Raw genomic sequence first — 17,991 nt, 5'->3', positions numbered from 1 at the left:
GCCAAGATCGCGCCACTGCACTCCAACTTGGCAATGGAGCGGCAAGACTCTGTCTCAAAAAAAAAGAAAAGAAAAGGAAACCAAGAGGACATAAGTAGTAACCAAAAGAAGTGGAGGCCGATGCCACACATAAAGGAAATAATTTACTCAGCAACTATCTGAACAGAGAGAGGTTTCCATTGCCCTTTGATGCTTCATTTATTCAACAATAAACAAGTTTTTCGAGAAAAAGTCTTGCTCTGTCGCCCAGGCTGGAGTGCCATGGCACTATCTGGGCTTACCGCAGCCTCTGGCTCTGGGATTCAAGCGATGCGCTTGCCTCAGCCTCCCAAGGAGCTGGGATTACAGGAACACAGCACCACATCTGGCTAATTTCTGTATTTTTTTTTTTTTTTTTTTTTTTTTTTGTATTGTTTTTTTTTTTTGAGACAGAGTTTCGCTCTTGTTACCCAGGCTGGAGTGCAATGGCGCGATCTTGGCTCACCGCAACCTCCGCCTCCCGGGTTCAGGCAATTCTCCTGCCTCAGCCTCCTGAGTAGCTGGGATTACAGGCACGTGCCACCATGCCCAGCTAATTTTTTTGTAGTTTTAGTAGAGACGGGGTTTCACCATGTTGACCAGGATGGTCTCGATCTCTTGACCTTGTGATCCACCCGCCTCGGCCTCCCAAAGTGCTGGGATTACAGGCTTGAGCCACCGCTCCCGGCCTAATTTCTGTATTTTTAGTAGAGAAGGGTTTCACCATGTTGGCCAAGCTGCTCCAGAACTCCTGGCCTCAAGCAATTTGCCTGTCTTATCATCATAAAGTCCTGGATTACATGTGTGAGCCTTCAAGTCCAGCCTCAAGAAAAATTCTTAAGTACTCACTTAAGCCAGGCGGGGTGGTAGATACTGGGAACAGTACAGATGTGGGTGGGAATGAAGGGATTTCACTGAGCTGACAGTTCTCGGAGGGAAGGACATCTCCTCCTCCTCCTCCTCCTCCTCTCCTCTTCCCTCTGCAGTGTGATTACACAGGTAGTGTCCAATTGCATTTCCCCTTCTGTTAATACTTGTTCTCCACTCTTTGTATGGAAATGTCTGATCTTTCATTTGCTTTGAAAAAAACACAGATATTGTCCTAGATACCTTTTTATTTTGTTTTTCATAAACGTTTTATTTTGAAAATCTTTTAGCTTTACACAGAGATGTAAAGATAGCAAAAAAAGAGTCCCCAGGTACCCTGCACCTGGCCTGAGACATCACCACTGTAGTAAATACCCTGGCAATGGAAGCAGGGAAGCCAGAGGACATGGGAGGTTCACCTAACCTGGTCTAGAAAACACTACAGCGGCCTTCCTGGAGGTAGCAGCATTTCATCAGAGACAAAAGGGCAGCCAGAAGAAACGGAGTGCTGTTGCAGGAGGCGAGAACAACACATGAAAAGGCTGGGAGGTGAAAGAGGAAGGGTTTACTTGAAACATACGCAAAAATGTCAGCAATGCTGGACCACAGACTGGGAAGTGTGCAAAGCAAGTAGAGAGAATCACATGTTCAGGATTAAAGGGAATTGGGGTGTGGGCAATTCTTTTTACAAGCTAAACCTCGTTGGCCAAACCCAACAACATGCAGAGTTTGAAACCAAGCATGTTCTCTTTAGCAAGAGACTCACTTCCTTACTCCTTTCTGGTCAAAGTCACACCTTTCCCAGTAATGATCCACCCTAGAACTACAGCTCTGATCACGTCAATCTAACTGTAAAATAAAACTGCATATCCACAGCACAGATCATTTATCTGAACTGTAATGTAAATGAATATTGGCAGCACAGATCAGAGGAGTGAGAGGACCACGGGCTCAGAGGTTCAGGCAAGAGGGTTTTTGACAATGTAGCAAAAAGTACAAAATCTCTTAAGAAAAAATACAGAAGCATGAATGCACGCTCACACTGTCTCTCTCCCTCTCATACACACAAACACACACACACTTTCATGAAGTCCATGAATTCCAGTTAAAAGCTCTTACTCCAAAGAATTCATTTTGTATGAAAAATTGGATCCCTTTTTCCTAAACATCAGTATTTTCCAAATCCACCTGATTTTTTTTTTCTCAAGCACCAGCATAACAAAATCTAAGTCACACAAATACACCAAATTATATTATTTCATAGTGTTCTTCAGGATAGAAAAAGGAAGGGTATAAAATAGACGGGAAGTTATAACAATATGTAATTTTATGTAAAATAATTTTGTGTCCTAAAAAATTTGAGAAATATTCCACAAGAATGGTTATTCAACTCAATCAGTATTTTCAACTCAATCTGTATCATTACCTCTTAGTCTTTACACACACACACATACACACATACACACCTCTAAAAACCTATGAGTATTAAATGAATATTAAAAAGGAACACTATTCTCAGTTCTGAATAAAAATGCTTTTTTTCCCTTTCCTTATTTTATTCTTTTTGCTTTTTATTTTATGTTTTTATTTTATTTTTTGAGAGATGGGGTCTTACTGTGTTGCCCAGGCTGGTCCTGAACTCCTGAGCTCAAGAGATCCACCCACCTTGGCCTCCCAATGTGATGGAATTGCAGACATGAGCCACTACACCTGGCCTAGAGTGGTACACTTTGTATTTAAAAAACAGAAGCTTTTGTATTTAAAAAACAGAAGCAATTAAGACAATGCTCATGAACACACACACACACACACACACACACACACACACACACACACTGCTTAAAGAAGCATCCAGAAAGAAGTAGCTAATTCTTAATGGAGATGGCCTGAAAAAATTCTTGGAGGTTAGGCTTCTTACTGAAACTGAAGATCTTGCCAAAAATGTTAGAAATCTCCTTGCATCAGGAGGAGCTGGGGGACACATCTAGAATGAGAGCCAGTAAAGAATCCCTCTCCCCGCATGTAGTTACTGACTTGGAAGGATCCACCAAGGCACTGCTTACAGAACCTCAGCAAGGGGTTAAGACAGATTTCCAAATGGGCTTCACTTCACAAGACCTAGACACTCCACGGAGAGAAAACAGCTGGGTGTGTGCTGGCTGGAGAAGCTGGCAGGACCTGTTTTCAAATGTGAATGACAACCTCCTGAATGATAATGTGTAATATTCGATTCCCTGAAGACGCCAAGTGCCTGAAGAGAAAGGGTGCATACCTAATTCACAGGTCCCTGACAGTCTGCAAATACAGCCTTTTGGTAAATGTCTTTTCTCTTTCCATTCTTGCTAAGCCTCTAAGACTTCAATTCTCTTTGAATGAATGAATGCACAAATAAGTAAATAAATAAATAAACAGAAGAAAACACAAAAGCACACCACAAAGTTCTTTTCCCAGAGAGTGATAATTCATTAGTATTTGTTTGGAAGTTGGCCTGTCACAGTGCAGTGAAAAGGTGAAGAGAAAAGCTATTGAACATCCAGAAAAAGAAAAGCTTCCCTCGCCAAGGTCAAGTATATATCAGCCATGAGACAAAGCAACACTCATTTCAACCTGAGGCCACAATGTACCTTGACCCCAGCCTCATGAAAACAACAATTTGCAGTCATCTATAAAACACTTCCTTTACTTTCTCTGTTCCATTGACTTCTTCCAAACTCAGACTCCTGAGTTAGCAGTATCTGGCTATATTTTACAAGCATGTGTGTGCGTGTGAGTGAGTGCATTGCATGCTAAGGTTTGAGGCCAAGATTTATCTCATTCTCTGATGGTATTTTATCGTTATTAGAGAGCTATAAATTTCAGCTCCGTTAGCACTGCATTTAAATATGCACCCGCCAAGATAGAAAGGTGCTGGATCTATAGTACGCTATAAATTTCCATTATTTGCCATCATTCTATACTTGGGCCCTGGCAGGGCCCAGCCGAGGCTGCACATTTTGTTTAGACAGCTCCTCTTCCCTGAAGGGAAACTTCGCCAACACTTGAAGCAGATACGATTTGCTGGCCGCGACTCTGTTTGCACCTTAACAGCTGTTTTGCTTTTTTATTTAGAGAGAACAGGGTTGCCACCATCTGTCTTTTGAAAAATGAGTTCTGCTCACAGCAACATGGAACCATAAAAAAAGAGAAAGAGAGGCTGAAGGATGAAGGCAAAAGTCATGATAGAAAGAGCGTCACTCAACCAGGAGATGAAAATAATGGTGACACATTTACTGGTGGGGGGACACAAAACCGAAACAAATTTAACAAAATGCCAGTCAGGGATCTCAGGGCTGGTAAATGGGGGTGAAGTGACAACAGAGAAGAAACGGTCTTAAGTTTTCTCCAACAAGTGCTGGGAGAACCCAAATCACAATAGCCTCACCTACAGGGTAACCGAGTCCTGTCACCTACCCTACTCATAGCATCCTAAAACTGCCAAGTGAGGTAGATTGCTTGGTCAACTCCACTTCAGAGAAAAGAAAAATACGTCATAGGCATCAGTCAGATGTGACTTCAAGTTCGGCCTTTCCGTTTTCTGGTTTTGCAGCCTGTATCATGCCTGTTTCCATGTCCACCAAATGAGGCTTGTCTACCCAAGTGGAAGTGTGGCTGAAAGAATTACATGAGATGAGGCCGGGCCAGGGGTGCACACGTGTAATCCCAGCATTCTGGGAGGTTGAGGCAGGCAGATCACAAGATCAGGAGTTCAAGACCAGCCTGGCCAACATGGTGAAACCCTGTCTCTAGTAAAAATACAAAAATTAGCTTGGGCATGGTGGCTTGTGCCTGTAATCCCAGCTACTTGGGAGGCTGAGACAGAAGAACTGCTTGAACCAGGATTCAGGAGGCGGAGGTTGCAGTTGAGTCAAGATCACGCCACTGCACTCCAGCCTGGAATACAAAGCGAGATTCGGTCTCAAAAAAGAAAAAAAAAAAAAAAAGAAGAAGGAAAGAGAAGAAAAGAATTACATGAGATGATATATGCAAAATGCTGTGTGCAACGCTTGGTACAGAGGTGTGCTGAATACCCTTTGGCTATATCTGTTATCAAACCAGTTCACTGACTTATGTTAGATCTGAAAACGAGAAACACAAACCCAGATCCAGTCTGCAAAATGTAGTAGTCCAGTGGTTTAATTAAAGCCATTTTCTAAAACTGAAAGCCATTTTCTAAAACTCTATAGGCTAGCTTATACCATGACATCACATTAACTCTCAATCTTCCAGGACTTAGTATGGCAAAAGGATATGTCCCACATATACCACATGTCTAAGACAGATCCTGGGGATGACACAGGTCCTTCTCTGCATAATTACTCAGGGATACAGGTTGCTGGTGATTCCATGATCTCAACATAGAACTTCAAATTCGCTGTGGCAAGGGTGAATGTGCACATTTTGTTTAAACAGCTCCACTTCCCTGAAGGGAAGTGCTTACAGATATTCTACTCACTCTTCCACCCTTTGTCCCAGAAATAATGAACTTCACTATACCCACAATTCATTACAAGAACAAGCTTTAAGGTCTCACCTAACCACAGTGAGTGACTAGGTAGTGCAGTCTTTCCAAGAAGGAAACCCTATAACCACACAGCAATAGTTACTGGTGCTGTCTATCACACAAAATAATGGGCAAATTATGAATTAACTGAGTCTTTCCCCTTCATATACAAATTAGATTTCCCTGAAACATGTTGCTTACCTCTACAAATATTAAATTAAATTAAAGCCAAGAAAATTTGGTATTCCACAATTGCTTATTATGGAATAAAATTTCTCTCTACCCAAATAAAATGTTATTAATCAGAACAAAATTCTTTAAGAAAAAAAGATAAAATGTTATTAAAATGAATTAATGAGAATGGAATAGAACATAATAGAAGTGTAAATAACTAGACCCCTACACATCAAAAAAAATTTCAAATACTCCTTGTTTGCTGAAAAGAGCCGTTTAAATAAGAAGAGATGAATCACAAATGGTGTCTAAGTGCTCTTAGATAAGCCAAAAGCTCAGAAATAATGTGAACAGCTTTCTATCCAACGTAGTTCTGAAAATTAATTGATGTTTGATTTAGGAAGGGGAAAAATACTTTTTCCTCTCCCCAGTCACTGTCTGAACACTGTTAACCCAAACTCCCTGCTCAGTGCCTTATACTCCAGGAGACTCAGATTCCAAACGGCCCAAGTTTCCCTGTTTTTGCCAACTCTGAGGTAATTCTGATGCCCAGCAAAGGCTGAGAAGCCAAGCTCCAGATCTTCTCCAGAGTCTAGGAGAACGATCTCAGGAATGTGAGTAGTTTCTGATTTGCCATCCCAGGACATATGCTCATCCACAGCCTCAGTGTCTGTAATGATACTAATGCCTTCACAGTGTCATTGAATGCATCTACTGCTGCCACCATGACAAACCCAGACCGCTGACAGTGGGTAGGAGGAAGAGAACAAGAAATGACCCTTGACTCTACCACTGACCCCAAAGTTGTGCTAACCCATAATGCATGAAAAAGATAAACACAATCCCTGCATTCATAAAGCATATAGCCTGGTAAAGAAGAAACTTAGTTTCTAGTTTATCACCCATTCTCTCCAATTCAAGATTCAATTTCCATTACCTTGAAAGGCTGAGAAGCAAGGCCAGGTGTAGTGGCTCACGCCTGTAATCCCAGCACTTTAATAGGCCAAGGCAGGCAGATCACGAGGTCAGGAGTTCAAGATCAGCCTGGCCAACATGGTGAAACCCTACCTTCACTAAAAATACAAAAAATTAGTCTTGCATAGTGGTGCATGCCTATACTCCCAGCTATTTCAGGAGGCCGAGGCAGAACTGCTTGAACCTGGAGGCAGAGGTTGCAGTGAGATCAGATCATGTCACTGAACTCCAGCCTGGGCAACAGAACAAGGCTCCATCTAAATAAATAAATTAAAACACCAGAAAGACTGAGAAGAATCAAATCCAGAATATATTTTCCCAATCTTTTGCATTTATTTTTGCAAAGATATTTATCCCACTTAAACTACAGTTTCAGACCAGCTATGCTAGTTCATGCCTGATATCCTAGCACTTTTGGAGGCTGAGAAGGGTGGATCATGTGAGGTCAGGAGTTCAAGACCAGCCTTGCCAACATGGTGAAACCACCATCTCTACTAAAAAAATAATAACAACAACAACATAGCCAGGGGTGTTGGTGCATGCCTTTTATCCTAGCAACCCGGGAAGCTGAAGTGGGAGAATTGCTTGAACCCAGGAGGTTGATGATCCAATGAGCTGAGATCATACCACTATGCACTCCAGCCTGGGTGACAGGGCAAGACTCCAACTCGAAAACAAACAAAATCTTCAGTTTATACATCATTTGAAAAGGTTTAGTTTCATTGGTCACAGTTTCAGCACCCTGGACAGTTCTTTTTAAGCCTTTATTCTGTATACACAATTCCCTGTCCCAATAAATCTGCAATCCCAGTTACACTGTGTATTTATTTTTAACATACTGAGAAAATACTGTTACCTACTTGGTCCTGAAGTTCCCTGAAACCCCTTCTTCCTTCTCTTATGGAGAATCTTGATGTAGGGAGAGTAATATATAGCACTATAGCCAGGTGCAGTGGCTCAAATCTGTAATCCCAGCCCTTTGGGAGGCTGAACTAGGAGGATTGCTTGAAATCAGGAGCTCAAGAATGACCTGAGTAATATGGTGAGACCCAATCTCTACAATTTTTTGAATACTTAACTGGGCACGGTGGTGCACACCTGTAATCCCAGCTACTTGGGAGGCTGAGGTGAGAGAATTGCTTGAGCCTGGGAGTTTGAGGCTGCCATGAGCTGTGACTGTGCTGATGCACTCCAGCCTGGGCAAGAGACAAAAACACCCTCTCTAAGAAAACAGAATTTATGTAATTTGTTAAGTTCATCCTCTCCAGTCCCTGATTCCAGGGAATATAACATTAGTAGTTACGTTGCAATGATAGGTTATATCAGAGTTTCTCAACCTCAGCACTGCTAACATTTTGACACAGACAATTTTTTGCTTCAGGGACTGTCCTATGTACTGGAGGATGCTGAGAGGCATGCCTTGACTCCAACTGCTAGATGCCAGTAGCATCCTCCTCCCAGTTGTAGTAAGCAAACATGTCTCCAGACATTGTCACATGTTTTCTGGGTCAGAAAGTGGGCAACACTTCCCTCAACTGACAGGGAATGGTTTATATTTACTGCACACATAATATGAGCAAAACACTGAGTTAAGCTCCTAATATACCTTACTTCACTGAATTATCTCAGCAGTCCTATGTGAGCAGGGACTACAAGCATTTTTTGATTAAAGAAATGAGGCTTAGAGAACTGATTGGCTCATTCTCAGTCACAAAGCCAATGAGCATCAGAGCATTACACCACAAATTCGTACTTGGAATCTCTAACCCTCAGTATAAAGACATTTGGAGATGGGACTTTGGAATAGATAACACCATAAAAGTAAGATCCCTATATTGGGATTACTGCCCTTAAAAGGAGAGGAAGAGCAAGATGACTTTCTGTCCCTCCACCTGTGCACATTAAGGAAAGGCCACTGAAGGCAGAGTGAGAAGGTGGCCATCTGCCAGCCACAAAGAGAGCCCTTACCAAGACCTGAACCAACTTGGCACCCTGATCCTGGACTTCCAGTCTCCGGAATTATGAGAAAATAAGTATCTCTTGTTCAAGTCACCCACTCTATGGCATTTTGTTATGGCAGTCTGAACACAGTAATATATCAGTTTGTCAGAATGGGTCAAAACTTGGCTGGGCATAGTGGCTCATGCCTGTAATCCCAGCATCTTGGGAGGCCAAAGTGGACAGATCACCTGAGGTTGGAAGTTTGAGACCAGCCTGACCAACATGAAGAAACCCTGTCTCTACTAAAAATACAAAATTAGCCAGGCATGGTGGTGCATGCCTGTGATTCCAGCTACTCGGGAGGCTGAGGGAGGAGAATTGCTTTGACCCAGGAGATGGAGGTTGCAGTGAGCTGAGATTACACCATTGCAGTCTAGCCTGGACAACAAGAGTAAAATTCTGTCTCCAAAAAAAGAAAAAGGAATGGATCAAAACTTCAAGGAAAGCATGATTTATCCTCCAACCCAGTGTGCACAGCTTCCCCAAAATGATAAAGCAAGTCACTCTGGCCTTCCTTTGCTGACAAAGTGAGCTTAAAACTAACCATCTCATGATGAAGAAAATTCTGATGGATCTCATTTAGTTTTTCTGAGGCACAACTCCTATCCATGGTTTTGTTAATAGTATTTCAGAACCACGCTGTACCAGAGAGAAAGGAGATCAGAGATAAGGTGTTCGAACATCCTTGTCCCTCTTGTCTTTTCCAGGCAGTTGTTATCATGACTTGGGAAATGAGACAGATGTGACTCTCCATGTCAGGAGTGATTGATGGCTCCTTGCCTATGATACACCCATGTAGCCCCAGAGACCCGCCTGAGGGATGAGTGGTTTCGTAGATGAAAGGTGATAGAATTGAAGAGACCTAAGATTTACTCCCAGGTTTGTCATCAATAGTTATGAGGCCTCACCTGCCAGGCATTCAGTCTGTCAGCCTCAGATCTTGTATCTTTAAAATTGGGACAATTCCTTCTTTCTTGAAGAGTTATGGAAGACTTAAGAGAGTGAAACAAAAACATGCACAAAAGCTCCCGGCATTCAGTGATGGTCAATAAATGATAGTGATCATGGTCTCATCCTATAATTATTCTGGATCTTTGCTGGATGGATTCTGGAGCTGTTTCTCATTGGCAATTCCTATGTCTGGCCTAAAGTTCACTTATTATTTTGGAGGTCTGGATAATCTGGTCTGACCTAGAGTGGCTGGCTTAGACCTCATTGATCAGAACGCCCCATCATGATCTACTCAGTCAACATCAGAGGATGAATGAAGGGCATGTCTACAGAGAGGTATGTGCAGCAGATGGTGTGGAAAAGCATGCAATACCACTGGAGCTAACATCATCCACAGGCACCCCACTCCTTCCCACTTCCCATGACGGATATCACTGACCAAAAACAACGTGGAAGGCCCAACCTGTTTTAACAAGACACAGCAGCAAAGAGCCTGCCTGGTTTCAATCCCCATCTGCCACACTTGCGTTTTTTAAGACCTTGGCAAATCGCTTAAGCTTTCTGGGCTTCAGTTTCCTCTTCCGCAAAGTGAAAATGATCATAACATCTTGACCTCAGAATCATTAAAAGAATTACATGAGTTAATGTTGCAAAAGCCCTTAGAACCAGCCCTGGAATGGTATGAGGGCTCCGCAAATGACTGTTAATTATTGAAATCAAATAAATCCAAATCCTTCTGCAGTTTTTGACTTTTCAATTAAATAAGACACAGCCTGAATACCTCTCTTCTTTCAATAATCCTTTCCCACCCAGAAAAAAAAAAGTGCCTTCAATTAAAAGGCCAGGCAACAAATCGACTTAAAAACAAACAACACATAAAATAGAACAGGAAAGAACAGCTCAAGAAATTAATGTATCCTCCTGCCCAGGGCCTTGCTATGGCGGGAGAACCTCATCGGGACAACATCTTCTGCTCAAGAAGAGATGAGGGCTGGGCACAGTGGCTTACGCATGTAATCCCAGCACCTTGGGAGGTGGAGGCAGAGGCAGAGGCAGACAGATGACCTGAGGCCAGGAGTTCGAGACCAGCCAGGCCAACATGATGAAACCCTGTCCCTACTAAAAATACAAAAATTAGCCAGGCAGTAGTGGCATGCACCTACAATCCCAGTTACTCAGGAGGCTGAGGTATGAGAATCACCTTAACCCAGGAGGTAGAGGTTGCAGTATGCCAAGATCATGCCACTGCACTCTAGCCTAGGCAACAAAGACTCTGTCTAAAAAGAAAAAAAAAGAGAGAAAAGAGGGGAGACGTGATCAGTGTCTCTCCCTCCTTTTCCAACCCACACCTCCCTCACTGGCCACCAGATATCTAGCTGCTGGGCTTGGTGGATGTTCATGAACTCTGTAAACTCTAAGAAGTCTCATTGGTCAATACATATAATAATCACCAAGGTCTCATCAGTGTGTGTCCTAGGGCGAGCGTCTATTCAGAAAGTCCCATCAGACTGGGTGTGAAGCTCACAATGCAAGTTTTCTCTTGTGTTCTCTAAGTGTTCATGAAAAGCAGTTTTCTCTTGGTTCTGGAGAATTTGCCATGTAGCCCCAGGTTGTCTGTACATGTGAGCTGCAGGACTTAATAATGACACATATGTATAAGGGATCCTCACAGTATTCACAGCCGATTAAGCCTCACCCCTCCTGGAATGATCACGTGCTTTGCAGCAAAGACTAGAGTTTATGCCCTTAGGCAAACCGTTATAGAAGTTAACTAAATTTGAATTCTCCCAGGTCCTCTTGAGTGCATTTTTTTTTTCTTACGAGTTCTCTGAGCTTCTATCAAATCTAATTGATTTTTAGCACAGGAAGCCTTACTTCCCAGTATAGCTTTGGACTCTTTTTTCTTGTAGCCAATGGCAAAAGATCCATTTATAAATTGTTAAACACGTTCACAGCTAAATGGCACCAAAATAGCCCAGGAATATTTTAATATTCCTAGTTTATTTTGATTAAAATACAAACTTTTCAAGTTAGCTGTAGGATTATTTTTCATAAGGCAGGCAGGTTACAGAGCTGAGCACCACTTAATTTAGTGTTTAATCAGGAGAACTACTGTGGCATCAGGCTGATTAGGTTGGCTCAACTGCTGCCTGCTCAATTTTTCCCCATAATTGTGGGATATTCTTTATGGTGACAAGTGCCCAGACGGTGGAATTCCAATATGCTATACATCAGCTTCTCCATTATTGGATTAGCTGGATTTGGCATCGTTACTGCTGCACTTTCATTCCTATCATTGATCGCATCATCCCTTCTATTTCACAATTAATGCAAGTCTGCTGGATTGATCAATCTTCTCCTGTGCTTGGGCCGCAGTCAATACATTCTTATGGCTGTGTGTTAGTGATCTGCAGGGTTTCTTGCAAGACCTGAAACCCTTGGATTTGTCACTGTGGCGAGAGGTCTTCTTCATTTTAAAGTGCTTCTGACTGCATCACACTGCTTGATGCAGTGTCTTCAAATTATACATGTACAAAGAGAGAAAGAAGAAAGAAAAAGAATTAGTGAAACAGAGAAGGAAAGAGAAGAGGAAGGAAGAGGAGAGAAAGAAAGAAAGGAGAGAGAAAGAAAAAGAGAGAAAAAAGAAGGAAGGGAGAGAGAAAAGGAGGGAGGGAGGGAGGAAAGAAGGGAGGGAGAAAGGAGGGGGAAAGGAAGGAGGGAATTCATTGGCATAGTCGTCAACCTTCAATCTTTTGAGTTATTACTCTTGTTTACTAAATTTTACTTACTTGTTTTTTCTTTTCTGAGACAAAGTCTTGCTCTGTCGCCCAGACTGGAGTGCAGAGATGTGATCTCAGCTCTCTGCAACCTTTGCCTCCTGGGTTCAAGGAATTCTGCTGCCTCAGCCTCTTGAATATCTGAGATTACAGGTACGTCACCATGTCCCTCTACTTTTTGCATTTTAAATACAGACACAGTCTCACCACATTGGCCAGACTGGTCTCAAACTCTTGATCTTGTCATGCATTGGCCTCAGCCTCCCAAAGTGCTGGGATCACAGGCATGTGCCACCGCACCTAGCCTAAAGTTTACTTTCTAAAACTTCATGCTGTTCATTCAAGACTCATTAAAGCCAATTCACCAAAAATATCATCCTGTTGCGTTTTCTTTGGTAACAGCTATTTCCATTATGTTGTGGATACCTATTTTTTTCAGTGAGAACTTGCACATGAAACAAGATAGGGCAACATGTGTAGGCAGGACTGAAAACTGGATCCAAGTTTGCTCTTAATTGAATGTACATAATGCTAAGGTGGGTAAGGGACACTATGCCCAGCATTTTACTGTTTTTTTGTTTGTTTGTTTGCTACCATTTCTGAAATCTGTTGCCATTTCATGTATTTCTCAGGGCACAAGTTATATTAGGAGGCCCTGGCTAGCAAGCCTGAGAAGATCACATATAGACTTTTGCACGCCCATGCTGATATTTCCTAATGCTAAGGTGTCGACTGGGTTGGCTACAGAAACGCACAGGAGCGTGCAGCCTTCACTGACAGCAGCCTCACCTCATCCTCACAGTTTCTAAAGACATGCATGTAGTGAAATGAGATCATTTTGATGGGAGTTTACCCTGATTGGTTAAGAAGTTAGCGACAAAAGTATATTCAAAGTCGTGTTAAAGAGAAGAGCTTCCAAACAAGAAAGAGTAGAAATGTATTATATTGAAAGAAACATCTTATATTGAAAGAATGATTTAAATAGTCAAAGATGGCTGGAGAATGGGCAGTTGTGCAACTATGTGCAGTAGGCAAAATTATGACCTCCTTTCCCGAGATAGCCATGTCCTAATCCCCAGCACCCGCCAATGTGATGCGTGACATGACAAATAGAATTTTGTAGATGTTAACAAAGGTATGCACCTAAAAACAGGGAGATGGGCTAGGTACGGTGACTCATGCCTTTAATCGCTGCACTTTGGGAGGCCAAAGTGGGTAGATCACGAGGTCAGGAGTTTAAGACCAGCCTGGCCAACTTGGTGAAATCCTGCCTCTACAAAAAATACAAAAATTAGCTGGGTGCTGTGGCAGGCACCTGTAATCCCAGCTACTAGGGAGGCTGAGGCAGGAGAATCGCTTGAACCCGGGGGACAGAGGCTACAGTGAGCTGAGATCACGCCACTGCATTCCAGCCTGGGTGACAGAGAGAGACTCCACCTCAAAAAAAAATTGGGAGATGGTTCTGGATTATTGGGGAGAATCCCATCAAATCACAAAAGCCCTTAAAAACACAAGATTTTCTCCAGTTGCGATCAAGATGTGGGAAAAGAAGTCAACGAGATTTCAAGGGTGAGAAGCACTTGTACTGCTGTTGACTATGAGAAGGATAAATCCACGTGTCATGAAAGGATGTAAAAGACCCCCAGGAGCTAAGAGAAGGCCCTGTGCTGGCAGCCAGCAAGGAAATGGAGACCTCAGCTTTACAGCTGCAAGGAAAGAGATTCTGCTGACAACCTGAAGGACTTTAGAAATGGACTCTTCTCAGACCCTCCTGATCAGACTGCAAACAGCCAAAGAAAAACCCACAGTGTAGAAACCAGTTGAGCCAACTAGACTCCCCATTTCCTGTCAATTACCTTTCTAGACATAACCCAGAAACTTTTCTCTTTTTGTCCTTCAACAAGAAATACGAACTGTGTTGGAATGTTTCCTTGCCATCCCTTTATTCTGTGGGTCAACTTAGTCTTCCTCCCCTCAACTACAAAACCATGAGATCACAGGTATTTGTTATCTGGAGCTGCCAAACGTGTTGTAGTTCTGGCAGCGGTAGAAAACTAAGACTATGAAAACATGGAAAAGACAAGATAGTGGGTCCATAAGGGAAGGTGACATGAAATGCCAGGGTTCAAAGTGTAGTTCCACTGCTTGGGAGTTGAGTGTCCTTGGCTAAATGACTTAACTTCGCTAAGTGTTCTCTTATACACAGGCTTTATTTTTTTAATGAAATTAATGGCCAGGCACAGTGGCTCATGCCTGTAGTCTCAGCACTTTGGGGGGCCAAGGAAGGAAGATCACTGGAGTCCAGGAGTTCAAGACCAGCATGAGCATGAGAGGGAGACCTTGTCTCTACAAAACCTGAAACCTAGCCATGTGTGGTGGTTCCCAAATGTAGTCCTACCTACTTAGGAGGCTGAGGTGGGAGGATTGCTTGAGCCCAGGAGTTCTAGGCTGCAGTGAGCTATGATCACAACAATGCACTCCAGCCTCATCAACAGAGACCCTGGCTCTAAAAAAAAATTTTTTTTTAATGGCATTACTCATGCTCTCTAGCCAAAGATGCTTAAAAGCACACCTGTATTTGAACAGAGTAGGGTTTACTACCTGTTGCAAGGGAGAACATATACTCTGGGGAACCACAGACTACCTCAATAAATAAGTTGTCAGGGACAACTTCTTAAAGGATTTGTCTTTGTGTTACGTATTCCTCAGTACGGTTCAAAGAAGTGAGGCTTTTCTCTGAATTGGATGCTGTCAGAAAGTGGAACTATTATATCGCTGGTTATCTTCCTAACTCTTACCCAGAAGTAGGGAAGACTTTAGTCAAGGGAGAGCTGTAGTTGGTTAGGAAGCAGCCGTCACTCACATGAACCAGAAGAGGAAGATGACCTGCTCATTCTGTGATTTAGGGAAAGGTCCATGTTTCTGACTGAGTTTAGACATGATCACCTAGTGGTCTTGTCTTTTCCTGACCCACCGCAATCCTGAGATAACCTTGTCTGATGCTGACATTCTATGAAATTGTTTGTGTTCAACAGGATAACATCAAAGTCTATCTGTGAGTGTCAGGCTGGCTCTGACCGACACCAAGTCATCGCTGATAGGATCTTCCAGGGGCTGCTTTTCTATTTCTCGAGATAAAAAAAATATAAAACGCTTACCATAGTGCCAACTTTCTGATTTACTTGTCATTCCTGGGTTCCTTTTCCCTGTTCCTGTCAATCACCTTTCTAGGCATCACCCAGAAACTTTTCTCATTTTGTCCTTCAACAAGAAATACTAACGGTATTGGGATGTTTCCTTGCCAGCCCTCTATTCCATGGGGCAACTTAGTCTTCCTCCCCATAAGCAAGCAAGAACACAGTCTCATGCAAAGGGAGGAAGATGACTGGAATGCAAGCAAGGGATCTTTAGATTCTCTTGAAAGGTCAGGGGAAGGCCATTAGCACTCATCTTTTCCTACTGTATGTCCTGTGAGGATATGTGTTTGTTTTGTTTTGTTTTGAGACAGAATCTTACTCGTCACCCAAGCTAGAGTGCAATGACACAATCTCAGCTGCCTGCAACCTCTGCCTCCTGGGTTCAAGCAGTGCTCCTGCCTCAGCCTCCCAAGGAGGTAGGATTACAGGTACCCATCACCATGTCCTGCTCACTTTCTGTATTTTTAGTAGAGATGGAGTTTCACCATGTTGGCCAGGCTGGTCTCAAACTCCTGACCTCAAGTGATCCACCCACATTGGCCTCACACTGCTGGAATTACAGGCGTGAGCCACTGCGCCTAGCCTGTTTGTTCAAGGATTCAGCCTGTTCTGTCCCAACAGGTTCCAACAACTGGCCCAGTGCTTGTAGAGACACGTGGATTAGGTTATTTTAATCTGGTGCAGCCAATCCTTGGTCTCTCACAGCTACTTCTCCTTTCTTCAATACCAGCTTGCCATACGTCTTTCTGGTTATAACCTGGCTTTTGTATATTTTCCCTATGTAGAAATGATGTGGCTGGGCATGGTGGATCAAGCCTCTAATCCCAGCACTCCGGGAAGCCAAGGTGGGCGGATCACAAGGTCAGGAGATGGAGACCATCCTGGCCAATGTGGTGAGACCTCATCTCTACTAAAAAGAGTAAAAAAATTAGCTGGGCATGGTGACAAATGCCTGTAGTCCCAGCTACTTAGGAGGCTGAGGCAGGGGAACTGCTTGAACCTGGGTGGCAGAGGTTGCAGTGATCTGAGATTGTGCCACTGCACTCTAGCCTGGACGACAGAGCAAGACCCTGTCTCAAAAAAAAAAAAAAAAAAGCCCAGACAGTGGGATACAAGTTTTGAGCTTTTCAAGAAAACGGCTCTAAACGCCATTAAACAGAGATTCATTATATTAATAAATCTTAGATTCACAGCTAGGATATGTCTATGACAAAGATATGGTCTCTCTCTCTCTCTCTCTCTCTCTCTCTCTCTCTCTCTCTCGCAGTGCTGGTAGACCAAGTTACTGATCCTCCAATCCTGCGCGGAAAACAGGCTATGGTGACTTCCTCAGAGCCAAATATTGAGCAGCTGGGGTCTGTGTGAGTAAATAAAGCAGGGGTGCAAAGGGCCTGATCCCAAAGTGTCTTCCTTTCTATCCTGATGTTGAGGAGTTTAATAACACACCAATACAACCTTAGGTATCCGAATTGAGTTAATTTAATCTAATTAATAGATAGGTTTATTCGTAAGATTCAAAAAGATGTTCTATTAAACACAAAACTGATTTCTAGTGCTCACACTGGCAGCACATACACTGAAATCAGAATGATACAGAAAAGTTGTCAAGGCACCTGTGCAAAGATGGCAAGCAAATTCATGAAGTGTTACATTTTTAAATTTAACCCTCCCCCACTGCCCAGATAGGGAACACTGGGAAAACAGGTATTTTTTAAAGGGAAGCAGATACATTTATTGATAGCTGTTCTAATGACCATTTCATTGATCCAGTGAAAGCCAATTTACCAAATAAGCAATCCTCTGAAAATCATTAGTGAGTACTTGCAATTTACGAGTAGAATCTGGACAAGGAACTGTCCTTTAGTCTCATCTCAAGAAGTTCTATTAATAAAATTAGGCTTGATATGCATACCATGTTTTTTTCCTAAAACATACGAACTTAATTATATTCTTTGTATTTAATAATTATAGCATCAAGTGAACTTTCCTATGTTCCTTTGATGCTGTATGTATCAACCTTTGAGTTTATAGCTAACAAAACTTTCCTCGAAGTCTTTAGTTATTCCCTAGAGGTATTTTAATACCTGATTTCAACCCCAGGTTTTATTTTACTTTTAAAGTGTGTAAATATAGATTCCTGAGAGCAGGATTTCACAGGGGTTCAGAAACTCCCTTTTATTCTCGATCTCGGCTCAGTGCAACCTCCATCTCACTGCAAGCAATTCTCCTGCCTTAGCCTCCCAAGCAGTTGAGACTACAGGTGTGCGCCACCATGCCCGGCTAATTTTGTATTTTCAGTGAAGATAGGGTGTCACGATGTTGGCCAAAATGATCTCGATCTCTTGACATCATGATCCATCTGCCTTGGCCTCCCAAAGTGCTGGAATTACACGTGTGAGCCACCAGGCCCTGCCCAGAAGCTCATTTTTAAACGATCTGTCTAGCATCTTTCATTCTTCTTTAAACCTATTTTATGCAGTGCTCCTGCAAA

General features: G+C 42.7%; 1 protein-coding gene and 1 non-coding gene across 2 annotated transcripts in view; one reads left to right on the top strand and one right to left on the bottom strand.

Annotated features, from left to right (window-relative positions):
• Positions 1 to 17,991, bottom strand: part of RBFOX1 (RNA binding fox-1 homolog 1) — a 2,532,432-nt gene that overhangs the window by 710,714 nt on the left and 1,803,727 nt on the right.
• On the top strand, positions 17,053 to 17,158 carry LOC116536347. The gene has a single exon (XR_004262587.1). It is a non-coding gene; the product is annotated as a U6 spliceosomal RNA (small nuclear RNA).

The sequence above is a fragment of the Sapajus apella genome, unplaced genomic scaffold (assembly GCF_009761245.1).
Source record: "Sapajus apella isolate SASKATOON/1434 unplaced genomic scaffold, GSC_monkey_1.0 scaffold99, whole genome shotgun sequence".
NCBI lineage: Eukaryota > Metazoa > Chordata > Mammalia > Primates > Cebidae > Sapajus > Sapajus apella.
This window is presented reverse-complemented; position numbering and strand designations above follow the sequence as displayed.